The 16,928-nt window shown below is 48.8% G+C and overlaps 1 pseudogene; it reads left to right on the top strand.

Moving 5' to 3' along the window:
* Window positions 1–5,384: 5,384 nt before the first annotated feature.
* LOC141576788 (protein sprouty homolog 2-like) lies at window positions 5,385–10,333 on the top strand (annotated as a pseudogene).
* Window positions 10,334–16,928: the final 6,595 nt, after the last annotated feature.

Below are 16,928 nucleotides of genomic sequence, written 5' to 3'. Positions count from 1 at the left end.
ACCCTGTTTTCTCATACCCGTATTGATGTTTATTTATGGCTAGCTGAAATATTGCTCTTATAATGCAGAGGTGCTATTGTTCTTCAGATAACAGAATATTTTGAAGGGATCAATTATTTATCACTCCCCCTAATTAAATATACTTTTAAAGCTAGAAATTTTTCAGGTGGGCAATCAGGTCCTCTTCTTGAACCAGTTGCTGAGGTGCTGAGATTATCTGGTCTGAGCTCCAGATCCTGATCCTGCTGGTGGCTTATGGTGATGTCAGTGTGAACATGTTTCTCCTTGTGCGCCGGTGTGGAAAGGGGACAGCCCTGTTCCCAGATGGGACAGTATCATGCTGACACTCAAAGCAAGCACAAAAATGAATCACATAGAGTCCCCAGTATCAGCTCTCCCAGGTAGAAACGTCACCTCCATCACAGTGTTCCTGTGCTCCTGTCAGGCCTTCACTGCTCCCAGCAGGTCCTGCATGAGCAGTGTGACAGTTGAGTGCCTATCCCAGCACAGCATGGTGGTGACAATCCCACCTTAATCTGTTTATCTTTGGAATGTTCCCACACCTCTCTGAGCTTCACTTTGCTCTTCTCACAGACAGGGTTGTATAGGCATGGACCTCACAGGGTTATGGGAGGAAGTCATGGTACATGCTCACCTGGCGGCTGGCTCTGCAGAAAGGGCTGCTGGGCGTGCTGTGTGTCTTCACATTTATCCTTCTCTCTCCCCAGTGAAAATGCTCTCAGCCTCATCCTTCCCTGGCCTGTGGCCTTTCTGCATTTGCAAAAGAACATGCCACAGCACTTTAACCATGATGCCCTCACAGCCTCTTCTAGACGTGGTGCACCTCCCGTATTCACCCACACAGATGAATCACAGGACAAACTAAAGCTGTAGGTGGTCTTTGGGTCCACAAGAGGGGCTGCTGTCTCCTCAGAACAAAGTAGGGTCGGGGGCTGTACTGGGGAAAGACTAACAGAACCTGGAGCTCACACATCTATTAATTCCCCTGAAGAAGAAAATGAGTCCCAAAGAGCTGTGGGTGGGGTCCCAGCCTCCCTGGGAATCAGAGGACTGTTGGACTGAGCTGATCGCTGAGAGACCCATCCCCCAACAGCCCCATCTCCCTCACCTGCTCTCTCCACATGCACCTCCATGACCTCCACAACTGGGGACTAGAGCAGGAGGAGAGGGGAGCAACCCACTCACAAAAGTGTCTCCAGCCCAGTCCTGAAGCTCCTGTGCATGGAGGATGGAGTAGGCTGTTCCCATGGCCTTGGAGAAAAGGATGTCACTAAGACCACACTCACAGCAGATCCCTGTCAGGCCTACTCCATGACCAGTCCTCCCACTACAAGGATGACTATCACAGGGGAGGCAGTGGGCTGAAGCCACCACCTGGGTCCAAGGGCCAAAGAAGAGACTGTGAGAGCTCAGCATGGATGAAAGTCCAGGCCTCTGACTCTAGTTCATGCAGAAACCTCCCATGCCCTTTCCAGGACCTTGGGCCCCTGGCGGCATCAGTATCTGCAGCTCACCTGGCAGCCCTGCACAGTTGGCCTACACTCCACAAGCCACATGCTACAAGCTACAGTTCCCTCCAACATGATGCACCTGCCCCACCTCTTCCGGGTCACTATGAACCTTCTAGCACCCACTGAGGCAGGGCCAGAAGGTAGGAGGTCTGCAGGCAGGGGGAGATGTCTGAGTTGGGGTTCAGAGGCTGTGTGTCCCTTTTGAAGGCAGCAGAGCTTTCTTTTGGGGGAAGGGACAGGGAAAGTCATTTCTGTGGGTGAACATTTCTCTTTCCCCTCCACTTGTGCCAACCCCACAGCTGAAAATTTGCTGAAGAGCCAGAGGAAGGGTCAACTCAGGGCCTGGGGACAACCCCTATCTGTTTTTACCAGCACCACTGGCGCCGCAGCCAGCGTCACCGCCACCAGCTTCAGTAGTGGCACAAGCAGCATCTGCCGCAGTGAGGGCGCACTCTGAGGCGGAGCAACGGGGCCAGTCCACTCAGTGTTCCATCTCCTGCCTTAAAACTGGAGACAGAGCCAGCTCCAGCCCCAGGGCCCCTCTGCTCCTGATACGTGACCAGGAGGAAGGGGACAAGTAAGGAGCAGTCTGAACTCACAGCCTCCCCACAAGGCTGGCGGCAGAACTGCTGACTCTGCTGGATGTGCTTGTGGGTGGGCTCTCATGGGGGTGCTGGGGCAGGGCTTCCCTTTGAATAAGCTGTCCCACTCCATCCTTTCCAGGATCCAGACTTCTGGGACCAGAATCCAAGACCACAGCTCCATGGCTTATCAACCATGTGACCTGGGCAACTTTCTCAAACCCAAGCCTTCTCTGTCCACCTGCAGAGATGGAGGATAACAGGATGTCCTGCACAGAGTGTCTGTGTAGATTAAATAGATAGAACAGAAAGAAGAGTGGGTGGGGCCTGGCCCATTGGTTGCGGGAGGGGAGGTCACCCTGTGCAACCAGGTCCAAGGGTCACCCAGAAATATGCCCAGAGGTTCAGCTGCCCCAGCACTTATCACATATCTGATGTGAACTTAAACACAGGGAGAGAAACAAACAGCCTGAGTGTAGCTGCTACTGGGGAACATGCATCTGGGGAGTCAGAACAGAATGTGATCAGGATGGTGGAAGATGCCCCTGGAGTTAAGCATAGTGGAGATGCCCTCTGGAGCCTGGATTTATTGAGGATGGGCTTGTAGAAATTCCCCTCTCCTTTACCCACTGAGTCCCAAAATCAGTGTGGTGCTAGTGCCCTCAGCACAGAGAAAAACCCAGGCTCCAGCCATGTCCTCTACTTCCTGGACTCCCACTCTGATTGGTGATCCCCATCTGGGATGCAGAGATGAGTTATGGCTGATCATGTGATGTTCCCTCTGCTCCAGGAGGTGTTGAAGAAGGTGGTTCCCTCTCAATGTCTGGGATTCACCTGGTCCCAGAAAAACAGCCCTAGCAATGAGCACATGGCACCACCATCCATGCTACTATCATTCAGCTCAACAGTGTGTCCACCTGCATCATCACCCCTACCACAAGGACTGAGCGTGGTGGCCCAGGGGCAAGCCTGGGTGGTGGAGCACTGGGTCAAGGTGGCCAGTGTATGGGATGGACTATCCAGTGAAGCCCGTCTCTGGAATCTCGGGAATGGCCTCTTCTCCTTTGCCTGCCTTCTGGATGGAAGTCTGCTGTCCAGGCCCCTGCACAGTCCCAGGTCTGTCCTGCCGGGGCCATGCTGACCTTGACTCCCAGCTCTCAGTGGGTGGATGCTTCCTACCTATATTCTTCCGCGGGCTGAGCTAACTTCATTCCTGTGGATTTTCAACATCCTGCTGTCTCATGTATTGAATGCCCTCTAGGTCCTCCCTGGGTTCCCTGGGGGTGTGTCTCATCCAGGGCAAATTAAGACAGTCAGGGGACTAAAGCTAGAGCGAGCAGGGCAGCAGCTTCCCACCTCCAAGCCTCCTATGTTCCCCTCCCCAAGGGTTCCAGTCCTCAGGAAATTTTGCTCCCTTAATGCAGACCTCTCTGCTCTGCCTCAAATCACTCTCTGAAGGAGACATGGGTCAGTTTCTATGTGGGTGGGTTTCTCTCCACAGGAAGTTCATAGTCAGTGTGGGGTCACTTATTTGTCTGCCATCCCCCCCGAGGCAGCTGGCACCTTCTGGGGGAAACAAATTTGACAGGCATTATCTGGGTTGGGGGCCAAGTCTCTAAGCCCCCTTGGGAAATAGGCCACCATTCCTACTGCTTTAGGAATTGATTTTATTAAACATCCCAGGGGCTGGAGTCAAATTGGAGAATTTCTAGTGTTCTCTTTATACCAACAGAGCCCTGTCCAGCTGAAACTTAAACTGGTGGAAACGGATCTTCTCAGTAGAAATGGAAATGGAGGCCCCAGGTGACCAACCCCAGGGCTCCATCCCCAGCCCCACAGCACCTTCCTGCCCAGAGAATCCCAGTGAGACCCTCATCCAGACAGTCTGAACACTCCATGTTCTCAAGTAAAATGGATTTGCCCTTTAACTCCTCATGCACACATTTTCCCTGAACTTCTCCTTCCTTCTTACCCTTCCCCTTAGGAAGAGCTTCTGGAAATGTAAAGATCTGTGTAGCAAAGCTGATTCCTGGAGCAGGGGTCTGCTCATCGAGGTAGCGTGGAGGCCTGAGTTCTGGAGAGAGGAGGGTCAAGGAGGGAAGGAGATGGGGTGGGATGTGGTTTTCAGTTTCTCACTAAAGCGTCTGAAAAATCCCCATCTTCTCTGGATCAGCAGGACGAGGGATGTGTTCTGTTCACAGGCAGGTGGAGGGGCAGAAGGCCCTGGGAATGTGGTGTTTCCGTGCTGCTCCAGTAGGAGGCACTCAGATGGCAGCGCTAGCGGGTCTCTGGCTCCTATTCTAGTCCCTCCTGCTGGCAAGTGGTTTCTTCCAGTCTCCTGGGTGGACGGGGTGGGTGGGGGTAACTTTCTTCCCTCACCAGCCCCATCTGTCCTCAGGAGTCCTTGCTACTCATTCTGTCTTCACTGCACCTCCGAGGGGAGGGCGCCCTTCTCATCCCAAGGATGAGCACTGCAGGGATCCTATGGTCTAGGTGTGCATATGGCCGCCCAGTACTGGGTCCGAGTGGCTGGGCCAGAGACAGATATGTGTTCATTCTGTGACTCCACACTGTGCCCAACTCACCATCAGTGCTAGTCAGTGACGGTCAGGATTGTCACCCTGGTCCCCACTCAGCAATGACACAGGCCCCGGGTGCCTCATGAGAAATGTCTGGGAACTGGTGGGAGCTTAGTTGATCTTTCCTGAATGACTTCAGAAGCTTCATATGAATAAGGAAGCAAAGTGTCCTGTCCCCTCCCACCTTGTGAGTCAGAGGTGGTGCCTCGGGGTCACGTTCCTGAGTTGATGAAGAAAGCCTGCTGTGCAGGGGGTGTTCTGAGCTGTTCCCGGGGAGGGCAAGGCTTCAGCATGGCCTTGTTTCCAGCCTGGGTGGCAGAGACTCCAGGGGTCCTGGGGCAGGCAGGGACCTCAATCTGGCCTCCAAGGCCCATGTCCCCTCCATCCACAGCTCCACCCAGATGGGGGACTGCCACCGCTTGGGAGCCCGGAGGACACAACTCCCACCAATGGCGGAGCTGGACTGGGGAAGGGACGCTGCCCCAGGGCCTCTGGCTGAGAAGGGGATATGGCCTCTCCTCTGTGGGCCCCTGAGCACCCCACTGCCATTCTGCAGGCCTCTGCCTCCTCAGCCGGGAAATGGAGGGAGGATGACCCCGTGGGGCCAGCCTCACAGAGCGGCGATGAGGAGAAAGGAAGGAGGGTGTGGGGCTTTCTGTTCTGCTTCAGCAGTAGGTGAGGATAAAAGTGACATGGCCCTGAGACCTCAGGAGAACCTGGCGGTTAAGTGGGCGTCCAATATTTGCCAGGTGAGGAAACAGGCTCCGGGAGGCTAGGCCAACAGCCCCGAATCACACACCCAGTGCGTGCCAGCGTTGGGATTGTTCTGGAATCAGAACATGCTGGAGGGCACGTAGCACTGCTACCATTGCCCGGGTCAGGTGTCAGGGTCTGAGGTCGGGGGGCTTGGGGAACCGGGTGAGGGGGGCAGGCTCAATGGCTCTGTCCTCCACTCCGGCAAGAGCAGCCTCCAAGCCCAGCGCCTTGGGGCGGGGCCTCCAGAGCCCGGGAGAGGCTGCGGGAGGGGGTGAGTGGCCTGCAGGGGAGGGGCTGCAGGGTCAGAGAAGGGGGCTACCCCCAGCTGGAGGCCCCCAAATCAAGGGAGGAGAGGCCTTCCTCCTCCAGCCCCGCCTCCCACTGCCATGTTAGCTAAGATCCTCCTTCCAAGTGACTGCCAGGAGGGCCTGGAAAACTGATGCAAGTAGACATGGTGATGGGAGTAGCCAAGGTTCAAACACCCTGTGATTTGCTGACACAAGTCTTGGGGGTTGACTAGGAGCCAGGGTTCTTGTAGGGCGAGGGGTGTGGAGATCGAGGAGGCTAGTAAGGGTCCCAGACTGCTCCATCTGCAAACAGTGGGGTGGGCCCAGAGCTGAAGGTGAGGGGTTTTCAGGGAAGGGTCTGTAGGGCCCTGAGATCAGAATCCAGGTTCATCCCCTCCCTCAGCAAAAACATCACTGACCTGGTGATGCTGGACCCAGTGTGGAGGGTGATCTGGATGTGAGTCTGGGGGCTGAGCAGGGGGACCAGGGTCAAGGCCTGGGAAGAGAGAGGCCACACACCAAGGCCTGGGCTGTCAGCATTCAGCAGACCTTTTGTGAGACTCTCATGGCCAGTCCTGTGAGCTGGGGTGTCAGGCCCATTTTAGGGGTGAGGAAAAGGAGGCTCCACATACAACAGTGGTCCAAGTTCCCTGGGCTAGTGGAACCACAGAACTGGCAAACCACAGAGCTGCAGGGTGTTTTGTTGGAGCTGGACTCAGCCTCTCCCACAAGGGCTTCCTTAGGGTGAGAGTGAAGTGGGGCCCCGCAAAGTCCATCACATAAGTGGTGGAACAGTCCCGTCCTGCCCCAGGCTTCACCTTCCCTGTGTGTCAGCAGAGAGGGTTTTGCTACAAGCTCCCTAAGACTCTGCCCCAATGTTTTCCCTTCTTTGGTGCCAAGACTTTTGTTTGGATCTAAGTCCTGATTTCTGTGCATGCCTGGCCCCCTCCTGGGGCCTGGTCACAGGGCAGCATGAGAAGGAATGGGCATGGGGGCTGGCAATGATGGCAGGGCTCTTCCTGCTGGGCTTCGGCTGTCTGCCTTCCAGGGGTATGAGTCTCTCCGACGTGTACATGTTATTAAATTTTGTTTGATTTTCCCCTGTTAATCTCTTTCACGTCAATTTAATTCTTATACTAGCCAGAAGAACCTAGAAGAATAGAGAAACACTTGTTCCTCCCCAAAAGTCCACAGTGAGGATGAGCTGCAATTTCCCTGGCTAAGCACACGTCACTCACAGATGCTGCAGGTGGAGATCCTGGGGCGACTGACAAAAGCCAGCAGAAGGTGAGATTCTTACCAGGTCAAACTCCTGGGTCTCTTCCTGCAGAATCTTTTGGAAATGAGAAAGGTAAGCATTTTCCTCTTCTAGAATTCTATTAGCAGGAGAAAATATTTGTAGGGTTAGCTCCTTGGACTCAATGACTCTTGGTTTGAAATTCAGTAAATTACTCTTGGTTTGTGGAAATTTTTCCAACCAGACATTGTCACTATTTTTCTTTATCTCTGTCTTTTGTGTCATTTGTCATAAGGAGAAAAACCACTGGTCACATTAGGCTTTCTTTTTGTCTGTTCAGTGTCTTGAGAGCTTGGCCTGTTGGCCAGTGAGGAAACTCCCCAGTCTGTCCCACTCAGGAGGGGAATGCACAGTGTGAATTTGGAGACCAGCTGAACAGACTGGAACTCCAAGCCTTCTCCTGGTCAGTCTGCACCAGTTCTCAAGGGAGCTTGCCATAAGGTGTTCCAGTCCATGAGGGGTCTCTGTTGTCTCAACCTTTGCTGCTTTATTAATGATAAAACAAAGTTCTTTACTTTCTCAGACTTTCTAGGGAATGAACTTTTGGCTCATGGGGGCTACATCATGTTTGCCCTCAACGAGGATACCTCTTGCGCCCATGGTAGCCTGGAAAGTTCCCGCTGGGTCTTTCTACAAATAGGCTATTAAGATATTACTCTTCAATGGCCAATGATGGACCCTTTGAGTTGGAAAAACTTCTAAATTGCTAATTTTTTAGAAAGCTCTCATCACAGACAGCTATTTTATTAGCACTAATGGAAAGACCAAATTTAAAAGTGGATACAATGAAATATAACAGCTAACCTGTAGAACAGCCTTAGTTAAAAAAAAAAAAGGAAAAGAAAAAAGAATAGAAAAATAAAGTTTTGAGAGGCCTTACTGAATTTGCAGTCTCAGCTTCCCCAAGTGGGTTTTTCAGATGCTATTTAAAAACTTAGACTAATGTCAGGCACAAATTATTATTTTTTGTCATTGATATGTCTTGATTTATGCAATAAAACACTAATTATTTCACTGCTCAGATTAAGTTTTTCTGAACCTTGACTTTCCTTTGATAAAGATGACTTTCCCTCTTCCCTGAAAAATGAGAACATAGCCTGGACCCCTCAGAACTAAGGGTCCTTCCGAGTTGATACAACCCCCATGGAGAGAAAGTGAAAAGCACGCTCAGCGCCTGAGGACCACTGCTTTTTAGTTGCACCATCGCCCACGGGCACTTTCAGGAGCTACAGTGACTGAAGGCCTCGGGACAACATCTAGCCTGGGAGGAGTTTCTCTAGACGCAGGAATAGGAAAAGTCTCTTCTTCCTCAACGTGATGCTTAAATACTGTCACTGCCTGTCAATATAGGCAAGGGCTTCCAGTGCCAAAGTGATTTAGAAGTGATGCCTGAACTTGGCCTCCTCACCCCAATGACTGAACTGAGGCTTGAGGACAGAATTTTGGATGAAGCAGAAAAGACTGCTTTATTTCTTTGCCAGGCAAAAGAGCTCACAGAAGGCTAATGCCTCCAAGACTGTGGGCCTGCCAGGGAGGGAAGGAAGGGGGTTTGAATTCAAGGAGAGTCATTGGTTTCCTTAGAGATCACATTCTGGGGGACAAATTGTTGCAAAATTGTCCTTGCTTTTGCCGAAGCAGCTATTCCTTCCACTGGGCATGTCATTATGGGCACATTGTTGACCTCTGGCTTTAGGAATCATCTAATATTCTTGTGCTTAGAACAAAGGGTGTGCAGGAAGGGAGGCTGTGGAAAAGTGCTAGAAAAAAAAGTGTGCAGCTTAAAGTCAGGCTGATATATGTCTCTAATATCTAGGCAGGCTGAGACCTGGGGCCTCCTGTTGCAGCACCGGCACAGGCCAGGACCTACATCTAAAGCAGCAAAACACAAAGAAACCACAAGAGACTACAAACAAGTGCCTGTGTGTGCAGTTGCAGTGAGTCATGAACAATAAGAGACAGAAAACAGAAACCCAATCGACATTTCTGAGGTGTTGGGGGCAAAAGCACACAGCCCCACCAGGGGGCTGGGCAGACCACACAACCACCCCTCCTCTCCGGTCCCACCCTGGTGGGCCAGAGCATGAAAAGTGCCATCTGAACCCTTGAACACTTAAGCAGTTACAAATACCAGATGGTCGCCGATGACAATATTCCCCACTGTGAATTCCTTCCATATCTATGGAAAGAGGGAAGTGGACGCCATTCTCCCCTAGCTGCTTCCTAATGAACTGGGGTTTCATCTGAGTTTTTTCTGATGGAAAAATGTACGTGTTCATGCCATTTAGTAAGGGGTCATATTAGAGATTTTACCATAGTTTGACAAAGGTAGGATACACAGCACATCATAAGCTAAAAAACATATAAAACCCTGGAATAACATTGATGAGCACAAGCAATAGCTGAAATATTCCTGAAAACATAGAGCACAGCTTTTAGGAATTGAAAACAAACTTGGAAACCAATGAGGGGCGTCAGAGAGAACTTCAGGGGCATTTGTGTCAGCACCGTCAACATTCTGAATCCAGCTTTTTACATCATCAAGAAGGGAAGGGGCATTTCCAGAGTCATCAGGGATGTGAACACAGCGCATGGCAGGAGTAACCACACCGGTTTCTCCCTGAGAAGCCGTCAGTATGTCTAATGCCATCTGGCTCTGAGAAGCTGTCTTCCACACTAGGGGAAACTCCGTGTTCAACAGTGTAAAACTCTGCTGGCTATCATTCAGGGCTTTTGTGTGAAGTTAGCCAAGGCCTCTACGTGCAGGGTCACCTTCTTCAATCCTATATTTGGGACAAAGAAGTTGAGTAGACAATCAAACCAGAGCAGCGTGAGGACAAGCCCCAGCAGCAGCCCTTCTGCGAAGAGGCTGCTGGGTCATCCTTCTCCTTGGAATAACCAGGAACAGCCCAGATCAGAGCTCAGGCCAGGTGAGCTTAAGCCACTGAGCAAGGAAGACTCGGGGCTGCACACCTACGGGTGTGAGGACTGTGGCAAGTGTAAATGTGAGGAATGCACCCACCCAAGGCCTGCCATCAGGTTGGATCTGCGATGAGCAGTCCCTGCACTTGGCCCAGAATGTGACTGACTGGGACCTGTGTGTGCATGTGAAAGGTCTTATCTCTCATTGTTCCAATGATGGTGAGGACAGCTTGTGTCCCTGCCACCAGTCTCACCATTGTGCACACTGGTTGGCCACAGGTGTCATCTCCCTCTTCTTGTCCTGACCATGGTGTTACCTTCAGCCTAGGGTTGCCCCAAATTGTGCCAGGGGTGTTACGATCTGGTGAACAATTCTCAGTGACACTGTAAAAATTCACATAGGTTGCTGCAAAGCTCCCAATGTTTTTTCCAGACACAATGTGCTGTATCTCTGTTTACACAACACCACCTGTGTCTGAGAAAACCAACGTATGCCCCACTACATGGCACAGTCACAAAACACCACACCACTATGTTGCACATTGGGAAGTGTGTGAACCAATCAGCACATTTTCAGACTGTGTCTTGCCCCACAGAAGCCTTTGCTACAAGACCCTCAATTCCCTTGGACCCCATGCACACCACACAGTCACAGTAAAACTTAACTTTTACTTTCCAGTCTTCCTGGCAAACCGTTCAGTGCAAAGAATATCTATGTGAAGATACACCACTCTGTAAAAAAGAATATTTTAAGAGGCTATTTTAAATTTGATCTTGCTGGAACTTTTTATAAGGGACCTCAAGTTAAACTTGTAAAAGGCCTCCCAAGGCCAGGAAAGCTGTGCCTCCAGTCCTCACCTGCGGTGCCTGCAGGCCCAGGTGGAGTTTTCTCTTCCTGAGTTCCAAAATGTCTTGAGGTTCCTGCAGCTGCCATGAAGTGGCCTTCCTCATTCACTTGGAAAGGCTGCTAGGAACCTAAGAGTTTCCTGGAGGTCTCAGGTAGAAGGAAAAGATAAATGCTTCAATTCTGTTCGCAAAGGTGTAATTTACCAAATTCCTGTAAGCCATAATTAGCTTCAGGGGAAGATTACCTCATATCTGGAAAATAAAGATTAAAAGCCAGGAATATTTCAGACAAAACCAAAAATTGGAACTATATTCATCAGTTTACTCCATTTCATGTAACTAATATTTTGTTAACAGTTTTATGAAATAAAAAATTCCATTAGATTTCTTTAATTTCTTACCCAGCTCAGTGGTATGATCTGAAAATCAGAAACCTGTACTTATCCAAAAAGTGCTTTCCATAAACCTTTTGAAAAGGAGACTTTTTCAAGGGCATCAGAGTAAAAGCATAACTGTCTATGAGTGACAGAAGGCTCAGGAAGGCATGGTTACAGACCTGATTACAATGCAGCTGACAAAGAAATGTGGTTAATGCTGTGACATACATTTTAAGACAATAATTGGAATTATGATTGATAATATTTTATCAGGACTTACCAAATTTTAGGAATTCCATAAAACTTTTAGAATCTTTATGTTAATAACATTCACATGTACAATATAATGTAAGATATTTTGTCATCACTCATTCAATAATGCTTCCTATGTAATTTAACATATCAAATGAATGCAATCAGTTTGGGATTTCTTTTGGGGATGCTCCAGGGGCTCTTTGAAACATTCCAAAGTTAGATGGAGGTCAAAGAAACTTAATTAATATTTGATAATTGGGAAGTTTGTCAGAGTTTTAAAATACTTGGTCAGATAAGATCATAGACCATTGCAAAACAATTCTTATTCGTTTAACCAGAATTACAATAAAATATTTCAAGAGCAGATAGGGAACGGATTGCCTAAAGACAAAGAAATTCACATAATCTGTTATCAGAAGCCACTCAACAGTTAAAGAAATCTTTGTTTCACTAACAGAGAGTAAAAACAAATGCGATCTTGCATCTGTCTACTCTTAACAAAATCCGTTTATCTAATTACATTTAATCAAGCCTTAGATTTTCTTAGAAAATCCTGACCATGTACAAAATTCTTTTCTCAGTGTGTCTTTTCCACAAACCTCCTTCAACTTTCTGTATCCATGTTGTTTTGTCCCTTATTTTTTTCCGTTCAGAAACAAAGAGCTTGAGGCCAAATCATCTTTTTTTTTTCTTTTAACAAAAAGCATTTCCATTCCTCACACATTTATTTACTGAAAACTGCTTCCAACTTTTTCTTACTCACTGAAGTGTATACATACGGCATGCGGTATTACAGTAAAATACCACCTCTCCCCTAGTCATGGGGCTGTACCTAGTGTTGAACCAAGCAATCAAAATTCTTCCCAAGGGACTGTGATGAAACAGAAATGATGTCACCCATTTTGATCTCTAAACACAAGACACAAAGCCGACCTCAGTCAGCAGATGGAAGCCTCAGAAACCAGAAAGACCAGAAGCTGAAACTAAACTACAGAAATCCAGAATGGCTTCCAAGCCCCACTAAGCCCGTGATCACTACCCAGGTGGCACCTTCCAGATCAGGAATTCCATTTAAGGGGTTCCACCAGATTGAGGATCCCTTTTCCAGAGTCTTACCCAGACATGGGCCAGGAGCCCCGCTGTGCACCCCTAGGGACTTATGCTAATTCTGGCTGAGGGGTCGTGACTTCTCTGATGCTGCTTTTCTTCTTCTCCACATAGCTTCAGTGCAGCAGGAAGTCTAAGCTAGTGCAGGTGAGAGGAAAAGGGTGTGCCCCCAAATCAATAGTGGCTTCAGCAGCTGCCTGGGTTGTCCCACCTCCATTCTCCACTCCGGTCCCAGAGTCCCAACCACCAGAGACAGAAAAGTATGACACTGATGAAAGAAATTGGAGAATATGCAAGTAAATTGAAAGACATCTCATGTTCATTGATTGGAAGAACTATTATTGTTAAGAAATATTTCTACTACTCAGAACGATATGTATATTCAATGTAATGTCTGTCAAAATTCCAAGGGCATTGTTCCCTAAAACAGAAACACAATTATGCAATTGAAACTTGGGTTTGAACAAATTAATAGAGTGTAAAAGTGTTCAAAAATGCAATAATTAAACGTTCAACTTTGTAAGTTAAAAGAAAAGAAAGATAAACACAAGTGAATTAGGTTTGAATCATTTAAAATAAAGTAAATTTTAATAAAAATTTAAACATAATTAGGAATTGAGAATGAAATGAAGAATGATTATTTTATTAATAACAATTTTAAAAAGCAAAACTTTCAGGGAAATAAAATAAAAAAGTACAATTCAGAATTCATTCTCATTCAGGATGTAAAAATGTAGAACTTTTAACTCTATCTAACAACAAGTGAAAAACTAACTAAACAAACAAAATCAATGACTCCTGTTAGAAGCCTCAGAGAACTGAGATTACAGGGAACATTGCCACCCCCCAAACTGGAGAGACAGAGAGACGGACACAAAGACATTCACTGACTAGAGTAGAAATGCACAAGCAGAAACCTACATGGACCCCAGGGAGGAAACCCAAACCGTAGCTGACAAACTGCTGGAGGCTCAATGCTCCAGTCTGAGAGTTAAAAACTGCAGGGGGCACAGTTCCAGGAGGCCCCCCACTTTTGTTCAGGATTCCTACCAGGTTCTCACATTGACAATTGGAGACAATGTGCTTCACTTCCAACAGGGGAAAAAGAAAGCAACTGTTTTGAAATAGGCCCACAGCATTTCATTCTTCTTAATGAGGGCTGCCCTCAAGAGACAATAAACAGACCATAAACAACTGGGGACTGAGCAGAACATAACCGCCCTGAAATACGCAAGTCCAGCCCTCCCTGGAGAAACCATATAAATGTAACAAATGTAAGAAAAGCAGTAGCCAGAGAACTAATCTTTATTCATACCAAAGAACTCACATGATAGAGAAACTTAATGTTCACAACAAATGTAAAAATGCTCTCATTGATCATAAGAACATATTCTCATTGTTGAGCAGACAGGTCTATAATGACTCTGGGTGAGCCTTCATCCAAGCTCCTGCCCTGGGTGCACACAAGAAAATGATAAACAGGAATAATCTCTAAAACACAAAAGAAGGAAAAGCTTTATTTTATTTGGAGAAGAAAGCACTTAGATTGCACAAAATAATTCTTAATGGAGAATCAATTCAGTCAATTACACGTTGGGTTTCTATTCCTCACACAGTGACACTTGCAGGACATGGGAGGATTCTCACTGCAGGAAACATTGTCAGTGTCATAAGTGGAAGAGGGTCTTCAGTGATCACTCATTCCTCAGTCAAATTTTGTGATCTCACACTGCAGAGATGGCAATGTTTCAGTCAGTGTGACAAGGCCATCAGCTGGAATCCGTGTCAGAAAACATACTGAGAAGACAGGCTACAAAGAATCCTTTAGCACACCGCTGAGCATTGGTCTTTTGCTAATGATCTATTATTTTAAATTATAAGGTAAAGATAGGATTCCAAAGTGTTCCTGGAAATGCTGAAGGAAATTTTGGAAACAAGTAATAATCAACAAGATAAATCAACTGCAATCGATTCATACTTGCTTATATGCCTACAGTAAGAGTTGTTGCTGAATTTGTCTTGACAAAACCAGGGAACATTATGCTGAATAAAAATGGAACATTTTTTCCTTCAATAATATATTACTAGTAATCCTTCAGTCAATTCCTATAGTTAATGAAATAATAAACACTATTACAAAGATGTACATCAATCAGAAGATAACTTTGATTCTGGAAATTGTGTTGCCAAAAATAATGTCTTAAATATTAAGTATATATATGTAAGTATTTGTATATGTATATACATATATATTTAATATTTATGCGTATATACAAAAATAACAAGAATGAGAGATAATTCTGATAAAAGAAAATTGAAATGTAGTTTAATTTTTTGAGGGGGCTTCCACACCAGCCCTCACTGGGTCCCTCTTCAGCCAGCTCCCCCTGCCCCCTCCACACCCACCCATAGACGGGAGCTCAGCCACCAGCCTGGGCACCTGCCTCGGGTTGCCTTGCGGCTGAACAGCACACATGTGAAATTAAAAAAAAAAATTTACCCCAGCAAAATGCCCTCTGTGCAAGTTAAAAATGAATGAATGAATGAATGAATGAATATGTATGTATGTATGTATGTATGTATGTATGTATGTATGTATGTATGTATGTATGTATGTATGTATATAAATCTCTCTCTCTCTCTGATGTGCTCCTTACACCCCGGGAGCCGCGAGGGGGCACGGACTCCAGCCAAAGGGCCTCTCCGGGAGCCGGTACCCTCCGGCCGGCGCGGCTCCCCCGGCCTCCCCGGGCGCACTGAGCTCAGCGCCGCAGCCACTCGCAGCAGCTCTTTCTCCGAAAGCCGCGGCGCGGGGGCCGCTGACCGAGCGTGTGAGAGGGGCCGCGGGCCACCACCGAGGGGTGTGCGGGCTCAAGAGCCAAGCCGCCGCGCCGCCGCCGCCGCGCCCGGGGAGGCGGGTGTGCAGACCGAGCCCGAGACGGCGAAGCGCAGCGACAGCGGATGGCGCGGCCCCGGCCACGGCCCCGCGCGCCGCCCCGTCCCCGCCGCCACCTCCGCGCGGCGCCGCCCGCCCGGCGCGCGCCTTCAGAGCCCCGTCCGCACCGCCCACCCCCGGGTCCTCGGGCTCCCGCCCGGACCCTCCGCCTTCTCCTCCGGGGTTGCTCAGCCTAACCCCTTCCCTCCCACCCAGCAGGGCTGCACAAAATTAAAAGAAAAACAGAATGGGAGAAATGCTTTTCTTTTCTTGTTCCCTTTGGCTGGGTGGCAGTGCTGAAACTGTCAGGTCTTTTTGTCCCCAGCCCAAGCTCACAGTCACCTGGGGAGCTCCCGAGGGGCTGGAGTCTGTGAGAGCTGGTTGAAAACTAGCAGCACTCCACAGAGCCCGACCAGGGCGTCTACACCGCCGCCCGATCCCGCGGAGGGATCGTCCTCCTCCAGCCGCCTCCCTCGCTCTGCGTTTCTCTCCCAACCCCCGACCTCCTCTGCTCTCCGGCCGAGCCCGCTGTCCAGGGCCAGCCCCATCCTCCACCTGCCCCCTGGCTCCTCGGTCCCCGGCCAGACCAGCGATGAGACGTGAGGCAGGAGGGGGATTTGCGAGGGGACCTGCCTGTTTCCCACTCCCGTGGCTCCCTGCCCGTTGCCTCCTCCTGCCTCCTGCTTCCCTCCTGCGTCTTTCTGACGCTCCCTAGTTGCCTCTGGTGTGCGTCTGAGTGTGCTTTTTAAAAATTGCTCCTTGCTTTTGCAACCCTGAAGCCAAAGTGGGGTGATGGGGGCACCTAAAGGAGAAGCGGGATGTTAAAAAGGCAAAAGACTGTAGATTTGCAACACTGGAAAACCAGCGGAGCACCCTGGCTCATCTGATCTCTGTGCTAGGTGAGGACCTTCCCGGTTTTAGAGCAAGACTCTCATTGTTCTCAGTGCCCCCTATTTCCTCCGGGTTTAGGATCCAAGGAGTCCCAGCAAAATGTTATCCCCCTGGGCAGTAGCAGGGGGGTATCAGGGTGGTAGTTGGGGGGGATTTCTCAAGAAGAAGCAACCATTGCTCCCATCTCAGTTTTGGTAGCTGGGTGGAGGTCCGGGTTGAAAGTAAAAGTTCCCCAAATCCTGGTGGGTTTTGGTGAAGGGGATTCCAGAGCTGGGAGACCCTGCTTAGTGTGCATCCCCTTCAGTATCTGCCTCACATCCCTTGCCAGCTCCACAAGTTTAATTTTTAAACAGTAATAAGAAGTCAGTCCTAGGGGGTGGAGACTGGCAGTAAAATTTCACAGAACTCTGAGACCGGCAATGAGTCATTCCCTGACTTACTTGTCATTGTTGTTGCTGAGATATGAGTGGGAAAGGGGGACATAGAAGAATGTTGCAGAAGTGGGAAGGGTTCCTTTTTCAGGACCCCATAGTACAGCAGGGTGTACATACACTTGATCTTGTAAC

This window comes from Camelus bactrianus, unplaced genomic scaffold, assembly GCF_048773025.1.
Source record: "Camelus bactrianus isolate YW-2024 breed Bactrian camel unplaced genomic scaffold, ASM4877302v1 HiC_scaffold_34, whole genome shotgun sequence".
Lineage (NCBI taxonomy): Eukaryota > Metazoa > Chordata > Mammalia > Artiodactyla > Camelidae > Camelus > Camelus bactrianus.
The sequence above is the reverse complement of the archived record's forward strand: the minus strand, read 5'-3'. Positions and strand labels throughout refer to the sequence as shown.